We start from the raw sequence: 10,757 nt of genomic DNA, 5'->3' as shown, positions 1-10,757 counted from the left end.
TTCTTAGGAGCTTGGGTCCTGCTGTTAAAGTATCTAGCCCCCAGTGTCTCCTCCCTCCTGGCTTCAAACATCTCAGAATGTGGCCAGTCCACCTTGAGTCATCCATCTCTGAAATATTTCAGGCACAGGAATGACTCAGAGAGGATGGAGGACAGTTCCCTAGATCCCCAATAAGAGGGGGAAAGGAAATGGACTGCAGAAAGGCAGGAGTGTTGGCAGTCCGTCCTAAATGTGCCTTATGTCTCTGCAAGGAGAAAGGAGCCCAGTCAGCCACCTGCCTGAGCTGACAGACAGAAACCAGAGCCTGGGAAGTCACAGGAGAAACAGACTGTGGTACCCCCTGCAATGGCATCTGCTGACACATGGCTCAAATGTGCGTGGGCTCATCTGCCTTCAGGCTTGGAGCTTGGGAGGGAAAATGGAGGAAAAGGAAGAGAAGGAAGCAGGGGAAGGGAAGTCCTTCTGGAGTGGGTTTCTCAGTGGGGCAGAGGTAGCCAGAGGGAACGCAGGGCTGAAAAAGCTAGAGGTACACGTGTGCAGGAAGTAGGTGCCTATAATTGGCTGTCGGTGTCGATCAGGCTTGCAATGAGTCCGTCTTGTACCCTGCCTTAACATTAGTGTGGTTTGCATTGTAAAGTGGGGTTATCCATTATCAAGCAATAGTCTCACCTTGCTGCTTACCATGCTGCATTCAGAGGGCCAACACTGTCAAGAATTATGTTTTGTCTTTTTAATCTGCTATTGAGGAAGGTGTCATCAACAGACGAATAGGTAAAGAAAAATTCTCACATACACACAATGGAATTTTATGCATCCATAAAGGAAAATGAAGGCATGATATTTAACAGACTAATACAGATAGGAAATGTTTCTCTCCTGTGTGAAATTTACATTTAAACATGTGGGGGTGTGTTTGTATGTGTGTGTGTGTGTGTGTGTGTGTGTGTGTGTGCTCGCGCATGTGTGTGTGTGGTGAAAGTGAACCATAAGAAAGAATAAATCTTTTTTTAATTAAGAAATTTTTTTATTTATTTTACATACCAATCACAGATCCCCCTCTTCCTGCCTCCTGCCCCTCCAGCCTTCCCCCACCAACCCACCCTCTCCCCTTCCCTCCTACAAGAAGGTAAAGCCTCCCATGGAGAGTCAGCAAAGCCTGGCACATTCAGTAGAGGCAGATCCAAGGCCCTCCCCCTGCACCAAGGCTGTGCAAGGTGTCCCCACCATAGGCACTGGGCTCCAAAAAGCCTGCTCTGCACCAGGGATGGATCTTGATCCTACTGCCAGGGTCCCCTTAAGCAGACCAAGCTACACAATTGTCTCACTTATGCAGAGGGCCTAGTCCAGTCCTATGGAGGCTCCACAGCTGTTAGTCTAAAGTTCGTAAGTTCCCACTAGTTTGGTTAGATTGTCTCTGTAGGTTTCCCCATCATGATCTTGATGCCCCCTTGCTCATAGAATCCCTCTTCTCTCTCTTTGACTGGACTCCTGGAGCTCAGCCTGGTGTTTGGCCGTGGCTCTCTGCATCTGCTTCCATCAGTTACTGGAGAAAGGCTCTATGATGACAGGGTATCCACTGATCTGATTACTGGGGTAAGCCAGCTCAGGCATCCTCTCCACTATTGCTGGTAGTCTAAGCTGGGGTCATCCTTGTGGATTGCTGGGAATTTCCCTAGCACCTGGTTTCTCCCTATTCCCATGATGTCTCCCTCTATCATGGTATCTCAGAAAGGATAAATCTTAAGGAACAAGGGAGGAGGAAAAAAGTTAGTAGGATTCATGTGATGTAGGATGAGGAAGGGGAGCAATAGTGTGGGGCAGAGTGGATGGGGGGCACACTTTGAGCTTTTCCTAAGAAACATAATAACATTTCAACAGTAATGTATTTGTCAGGGTTCTCTAGAGTCACAGAACTTATGGAATGAACATATATATATATATATATATATATAATATATATATATATATATATATATATGAATTTATTAGAGTGACTTCCAGGCTACAGTCCGACAATGGTTAGCTGTGAATGGAAAGTCCAAGAATATAGCAGGTGCTGAGTCCCACGAGGCTGGGTATCATCATTTGAACTTCTTCCACATGATCTGATTCTGACTATCTGATTTCCTTTTTAATTTTCCCATTTTTAACGGTTGTCAATAAACAATGTGCTGTCTTATGATACAACACTAGAAGAGAACATAGAGCATGTCTCAAAAAGAGCCGCTTTTCGAACAGACCAGAGCTGGAGCACTGAGGAAAAAGGAAGCAGGCCTGCAGCATGCTCTATAAAATAAAAACAAAATAAAAAATAAAAGCAAGCTGCACAATGGCTATGGTGGTGGCAGTCCTATTTTTAGAAAAGAAATGCATATGTTTATACATACATAAAAAAAACTCTGAAGGAACTGAGAGTGGTTATTGCTGGGGTATTACTGAGCTCTTTTTACTTCTAATGCATTTATCTGTACAGTGTTTGACTAGTTTATAGGAGCATGGTGTCTTGGTTGCTGTTCTGTTGCTGTGAAGAGACACCATGACCAAGACAACTTGAAAAAAGAAACATTTAATTAGGGGCTTGCTTACAGTTTCAGAGGGTGAGTCCATGATCATCATGACAGGGAGCATGTCAGCAGGCAGGGATGTCACTGGAGCAGTAGCTGAGAGTTCACATCTTGATCCACAGGCAGGAGGCAGAGAGAGAGAGAGAGAGAGAGAGAGAGAGAGAGAGAGAGAGAGAGAGAGAGAGAGAGAGAGAGGAGAGAGAGAGAGAGAGACTGGAGAGACTGGGCCTAGTGAGGGCTTTTGAAACCTCAAAGTCCACCTTCAGTGACACACCTCTTCCAACAAGGCCACACCTCCTAATCCTTCCTAAACAGTTCCACCAAGTGGGAAACAAACGTTCAAATATGTGAGTCTGTGGGGGCATTCTCATTCAAGCCACCACACGTGGTTTTTTGTAAACATAGTCTGGTGATTTCCTGGGGAGTCTGTGGGAGAAATGCCTCCCACAGACTCCCCAGGTGGTGGCACTGTTTGGTGTGGTTTAGATGTCCTTACTGGAGGAAGTGAGTCACTTGGGGTGGACTTTGAGAGTTTTTAGCCTTGCTCCCTTTCAATTCACTTCCTCTGATATGTGCTTCCAGTAACAGATGTGTCTCTCAGCTTCCTTCCTCTGCCACCGTGCCTGCCATGATGGATTCTTATCCCTCTGGAACCACAAACCAAAGCAAGCTCTTCTTTCTACAAGTTGACTTAGTCATGGTGTTTTGTCACAGCAACAGAACAGTAACTAGTACACATCAAAACAATAAGGATGCAAAGCACAGCTCATGCTATCTCCTCAGAAGCTTCTGAAAGTTTCAATGAGAGCTAAGTGCTCCTCTATAGACTGCATGTTGCCAGGAATAAGGACCTTGTCATAAACACCAGCCTTCTTAAGCCAGAAAAAGTATATTGAACTCAAAGTCAGTGTCACAGCCAGGGAAGTTCTGGGAACTTCCACTCCCCTCCCCCCGCTGGAAGATTTTGGTCTGAAAATCTGCTGAAAACTGTGTTAGGCAAAGTCTCAAGAGCAGCCAAAGCCCTATAAGCTGTGCTAACCGGAGCCATCCCTAACCTACAGCACAATGACAGTGAGAAGGTACATAGCTGTAAACGATCCCAGCAACTTTGGAAGCAGTCCAAAATCTGCATCAGTTCCTAAGGGAAACATGGATCATTCCATACACAAAGCCAACACATAGTTAGTTGGGGGTTCGCTTCTGGTGCGTCCTGAGGAGATTCCACAAGATAGCTCCTCCCTACATTCTCATCCCCTCCCCTCTCAAATATTCACACAGATCCAGGGGTGAACTTCAGAATACCCTAGTTTAAGCAGGGCAGTGGTGGCACATGCCTTTTTAATCCCAGCACTTGGGAGATAGAGGCAGGTGGATCTCTGAGTTCAAGGCCACAAAGTGAGTTCTAGGATAGCCAGAGCTGTTACATAGAGAAACCCTGTCTTGGAAAAAAAAACAAACAAACAAAACAGAATACCCCAGTTTAAATGAAAGTACATTCACTAATATAAGTATCAGTTAAGTAGTCACACCACACACACACACACACACACACACACACACACACACACACGCGCACACACACACAAATGCTGTTTAACAGATTACTCCCTTGTGTTAGTGTGCTTTGTGTTAGTGTGATTTCTGTTGCTGAACAAAGGCAACTGGGGAGGAAAGGGTTTATTGATTTACAAACTACAGTCCATCATCAAGGGAAGCGAGGGCAGGAACTCAAGGCAGGATCCTGGAGGCAGGAATTGAAGCAGAGACCAGAGGAGAACACTGCTGACTGGCTCACTCCCCCTGAGTGCTCAGCTAACTCTCATATAGCCCAAGATCACTTGCTCAGGGATGGCACCACCCACAGTGGGCTAAGTCCTCCTACATCAATCAGCAATTAAGAAAATGCCTCATGGACATGGCCATGGGCCAATCTGATAGAGACAATTCCTCAATCAAGACTCCTTCTCAGTACGTCTAGGTTTGTGTCAAGTCAACAAAAACTAGCCAGCATACCTCTTAAATTGTGGGACACACAGGAAGCATTTATTACACATAGCTAGCTGGTGCAGCTCAAGCTTGAGCAACTGTTCCATATGCCACTTGTTCTTCTGAAGTATGGTCGCAACAGCTCAGGGAGAGAAGGCAAGTCAAAAGCCAGCAGCACATTCGAGGCTGATGCTGTCAGTGTGTGTGCTAATATTCCATTGCCCAAAGCCAGTCCTAAAATCAGTAAGACAGGGCAATGTATTCCAGGAAGAAGAAGCACAGTTACATGGGAAGAGAGGGGACCATACGGAAGGGTGAAGAATTTGGAACAATATTGAAGCCCTTCAAAACTCATGTGAATTCACTGCTAATTAATAACACAATAACATCCCTGCTTTTATATGTAGCTGACCTTAAGGGAAGTCACTAAGGGAGAGGAGAGGAAAGTGAGATCATTGTAGACACTGCTTAGGACAGAAGGAAGGGCTGGAGTGGGTGCCACGATGGAGGTCCCTGGAAGATGTCATAATGAAACAGAACATCCTCCTGAACGAAATTCCCTGATGAAAATCCATAATTTAAGAAAAGCTGCACAACTGCCGGTTGGCGGTGACACATACCTTTAATCCCAGCACTGGGGAGGCAGAGCCAGGTGGATCTCTGTGAGTTCGAGGCCAGCCTGGTCTACAGAGTGAGATCCAGGACAGGCACCAAAACTACATGGAGAAACTCTGTCTCGAAAAAAAAAACAAAAACAAAAAAAAAGAAAGAAAGAAAAAGAAAAGCTGCACAAAACAATAGAAAGAGATAAATGCCTAAAAGATAAAAGAAAACCCCAGAGAAAGACACATTTTAAGAAAACTATGCAGAGAAATCAGACACTTCATTCCTTGTATGACCACCTGTCTATCATCTACTGTTTATGATTTATAATCTGAAATTGGCAGTGAACCCTTGAGAGTAAAATAAGTGTGCATACGTACCAACAATTCTTTCTCAAACTAAGCAGATAAGTAATTCCTTAGAATTTGAACCTTGAATACAGGGAGATCAAGTCTAGTTAAAAAAAAAGCTTACTCACAGGCTGTAGTGATGACTCAGCAGTTAAGAGCACTGTCTGCCACATGCTCAACTATGTTCATAGCAGCATTATTCGTAATAGCCAGAACCTGGAAACAACCTAGATGTCCCTCAACCGAAGAATGGATAAAGAAAATGTGGCACATATACACAATGGAGTACTACTCAGCAGTAAAAAAACAATGATATGAAATTTGCAGGCAAATGGATGGAACCAGAAAATATCCTGAGTGAGGTAACCCAGGCTCAGAAGGACAAACATGGTGTGTACTCACTCATAAATGGATACTAGACGTAAAGCAAAGGATAACCAGACTGGCTCCAGAGAAGCTAGCTAACAAGGAGGGACTCACAGATCACCCAGTGAAGGAGAAACAGATAAGATCCACATGAGCAAACTGGGGGTGAGGAGGGGTAATGGAGGGCAAGGGATGGGGGATGAGAACATAGGGAATAGGATGGTTGAGCTGGAACAGGGACAGAGTGGGAGAGCAATGAAAGAGATACCTTGATAGAGAGAGACATCATGGGGATAGGGAGAAACAGAATGCTAGGGAAGTTCCCAAGAATCCACAAGGATGACCCCACCTTAGACTACTAGCAAAGAGTCAAGAGGGTGCCTGAACTGGCCTACTCCAGTAATCAGATTAGTGAATACCCTAACTGTCATCATAGAGCCTTCATCCAGTGACTGATGGAAGCAGATGCAGAGATCCACAGCTGAGCCCCAGGCCGAGCTTCAGGAGTCCAATCGATGAGAGAGAGGAGGGATTCTATGAGCAAGGGACATCAAGATCATGATGGGAAAACGTACAGAGCCAGCCAGCCAAACTAGTGGAAACGCATGAACTGTGGACCAATAGCTGTGGAGCCCCCATAGTACTGGATTAGGCCCTCTGCATAGGTGAGACAGTTGTTTAGCTTGAACTGTTTAGGGGGCCCCCAGGCAGTGGGATCAGGATCCATCCTTGGTGTATGAGTGGGCTTTTTGGAGCCCAGTGCCCATGGTGGGACACCTTGCATAGCCTTGGTGCAGGGAAGAGGGGCTTGGACCTGCCTCAACTGAATGTACCAGGCTCTGCTGACTCCCCATAGGAGACCTTGCCTTGGAGGAGGTGGGAATGGGGGGTGGTTCAGGGGGAATGGCTGGGGGGCAGGAGGAGGGAGGAGAGGGAGATCTGTGGTTGGTGTGTGAAATGAATAGAAAATTTCTTAATAAGAAGAAATAAAATTAAAAGAGCTGGAGACATGCAAAAAAAAAAAAAAGAGCACTGTCTGCTCTGGCAGAGGACCTAAGTTTGGTTCACAGCACCCACACGGCAGCTCACGCCAGTCCCAAGGTATCCAGAGCCTTCTTCTGGCCTCTGTGAGCACCAGGCATGCACATGATACATATGCATGCATTCAAGCAAGACATTCATACACATCAAAAATTTTAAAATAACCTTTTAAAAGCTCCCTCCTTCTACAGCTTCCCAGAAGAGGCTGTCACGTGATTGCTACCCCTGTGACTTCACAGTTGCTCCACATTCCTGATCTCTCTGAGGCCCCTCTCACCCACATGTTCTTCAATCCATGAACTGCGCTCTTGCCTTAACAGTACATGTTTTGGGGTAAATGAACCAGAGGTGACTTTTATTATTCTTTTATTATTCTTAATATTCTAATTTATTCTTTGACAATTTCACACATGTATATAAGGTGTTTTGATCATATTCACCCCCCCTCATCCTCCTTTCTACTTCTACTTCTTGGGACTTCCTCTTCCCAATTGATTTATTTCTTTTAATCAAAGAATTGCATCAGGTGCAGGTAGGTCCCTTTCTAATTTTCTATTCCCAAAGGCAGATGTGGGGAGAATATATAAGAACAAGCATTAAAGATGCCTCAAAGAGAATAATAAGTCATGTCATCACTCAAGAATCTAGTATCTAAAATCATCTCATGAAAATTATTGTTACTATGGCAACCTTTCAATGGGTATTCAGTGACTTTATATTAACATTTTAATGTAAACCTAACTATATTGGTTTATTTGGCTTTGATTCCTTTTTTGAATATAGACTCCACTTATGTGTTCAGCAATCATGAAGCTCCCCTAAACCCTCTCTTTTGGGGTTTCTATGGAGTCTTCACTATTCAGGAATGATTGGTTATGACATCATGGACCACTGGTAATCAGCTCTACACTCAGCTCCTCTTTAGTCTCAGGATTTTGGAGGCAGGTCTTAATTCTCCAGTCACACCATAGTTTTTCTGTTGACCAGCCTTAGCTTCAAGCTATTTAGTATGGTAGGAGGCACTAAGCATTTCTTTGGGCCAAATATCCTTTTTCTTTATTAGTGCAGAGGATTGAACTCTGGGCAGGGCACATGCTCCCATATGCCATATCTCTGAAGAACACTCTCAGCTTCAGTATCCTGTCTAGGGTTTCTATCACTGCAATGAAACCCCACCACCAAAAGAAAGTTGGACTTATTTGACTCACACTTCCACATCACTGTTCATCATCAAAGGAACTCACACAGGGCAGGAACCTAGAGGCAGGAGCGGATGCAGACTCCATGGAGGGGTGCTGCTCACTGGCTTGGGTCCCTATGGCTTGCTCAGCCTGCTTTCTTATAAAACCCTGAATCACTAGCCCAGGGATGGCTCCACCCACCATGGGCTGGGCCCTCCCCTATCAATCACTTATTAAGAAAATGCCTAGAGGCTTGCCTACAACCTTACAGAGGCATTTTTTATAATTGAGGCTCCCTCCTCTCAGATGGACTTTAGCCGTGTCGAACTGACATAAAACACATCCAGCTTCAACCCTTGGAACGTTCCGTGAACACACGCAAGAGATAATGTGTTCCCTCTACTCTGTTGACATGAGGATTTATTTCCTCCCTGTATATCTGAGTACATGAGTGCACACATAGGCACATGCGTACAGGAGTTTATCATATTGTTTAATTCTTGTTTTCTTTTTATTTATGTATTATTATTGCGTGTGCACACACACACACATGCCACAATCTATGTGTAAAGGTGAAGCTACTTGTGAAGCTGGTTCTCTCCTCTACCTTTCCGTGTGCTCCAGGGACAGGCTTGGGTCGCCAGACTGTGCAGCAAGTGCCTTTACCCACGGAGACATTTTAGCAGCTTTTGTTTAATTCTTTTGTGTCCTTTTTTTTTTTCTCCTGAGGAGGTCCCATTTTGATATGTGTTTATGAAGATCTCTTATATTGTTTATCTCACTAGTCAGTAAGAGTTATAATTAAGAAATTGTACAACAATAAATTGAGATGTGAGAGCTAAAGTTACCCCTTTGTCAAGCACCACATGAATCTAAAAAAAAAAATTAAAAGCAGGCAATCAAGTACAGCGAAATGTAGCTTAATACACTGCAGATTAATTACAAGATTACAAGATTTTTTTTCATACACACGCACACAAACGCTCCTCTTTCTGCCGATGTCAAATCAAGTCTTCAAGCCCCAGAACTGACTGTCATGTCATTTACTTCATTACAGCCAGAAAATCATAATTATTTCCCTTGATTCATTTTTAATGTCAGCTTTTGTGTGGTTGAAAATGATTATAATTAGGTAATTCTGTTTAAAAAAAAAAAACACGGGGCTTTCTCTCAAGAAACAAAGCCGTAATTAATATGGAGATGAGAAACTAAAAGGCAATTTGGTAATACATTTTATTAAAACACAAAGTCCTGCTACACAGGACTACAAAGGTAATCACGTTGAGAGTCTGCCTGTATTGTTCCTCGCTGATGGGCTTTTCTTTTCTATTCCATAACTCCTGCCTCACTTTTAAATAAAGGATAGATAATGTGCACAATGCAATTCCGAATGCCTGTGGGGTTAGTCAGACAAAAAGGAGCGAGTCAAAAGAAGAGCTGGCCTGAGCACCCGGCCTTTAGTCACCTTGGTTAAAGCGTCACAGGTTTGTGGGACAGAACAGGTGGAAACCCATAGAAAAGGCCCCAGACATGAGTATGATGGCAATAGAAGGTGTTTGTACTTTATGAAACGTTTCCTTTTCCAAAGGTACAACATGCGTTGGTGTATAGTAGTGAGCGGAGCTGCCTTCCAAAGGGACAGCAAACCCGTTGGAAGGTCCGCCTGATCACATGTCTCCCGCTGCTCTTAAACTCAATTGTTGCCCCCACACTCGTGAGTGAATTCGCCCACCAGGTTATTTCTCCGCTTCAAAGTATAGAGTTTACAGACTGTAGAAACTACTGCTGTGTGTTCATAACTTTAGGAAGGTAAAGGATATTTTCTTTTTCAAAAAAATTCTTGCCGGGCGGGTGGTGGCACACGCCTTTAATCCCAGCACTCGGGAGGCAGAGCCAGGCGGATCTCTGTGAGTTTGAGGCCAGCCTGGGCTACCAAGTGAGTTCCAGGAAAGGCGCAAAGCTACACAGAGAAACCCTGTCTCGAAAAAACCAAAAAAGAAAAAAAAAGGATTCTTTTTTTTTTTTTTTGTCGTTGCTTTTGGGGGTTTTGTTTGTTTTTTAAAGACAGGTTTTCACTCTGTAACCCCGGCTGCCCTGGAACTCACTCTGTAGACCAGGCTGGCCTCGAACTCACAGAGATCCACCTACCTCTGCCTGCAGAGTGCTAGGATTGAAAGCGTGTGAAGCCCAGTGGAAATTCTTCTTTTTTTAATTTTATCTTTTTTCTTATTTTTCTTTTATTGAAAATAGACTTTTTTCATAAAATATATTCTGATTATGATTTTCCCCTACCCCAACTCCACTCAGATCCTCCCAACAAATCCAAATCCACCCCCTTTTTGTCTGTTGTTAGAAAATAGTCACCTAAAGAATAGTAATAAAATAAAATAAGATAAAGCAAAAACAATCAAATTGGAATAGGACAAAACAATTAGAAGAAAAAGAGCCAAAGAAAAATCACAAGAAACAACATAATCCCATAAAAACACAAAATTGAAAGCCATAATATATACACAAAGGAACTATAAGGTAAAAAATAAAAATTAAATTAAATATAATAAATAAATAAATGCCCTAACTAAATATTATGAGAAAAAGATCCTCCAAAATGCTATGGAGTTCATTTTGTGTTGGCCATCTACTGCTGGGCATGGAGCCTGCCATTA

This window comes from Peromyscus californicus, unplaced genomic scaffold, assembly GCF_007827085.1.
Source record: "Peromyscus californicus insignis strain IS unplaced genomic scaffold, ASM782708v3 Scaffold_5__1_contigs__length_169319896, whole genome shotgun sequence".
Classification (NCBI taxonomy): Eukaryota; Metazoa; Chordata; class Mammalia; order Rodentia; family Cricetidae; genus Peromyscus; species Peromyscus californicus.
Note: the sequence above shows the minus strand (reverse complement) of the source record.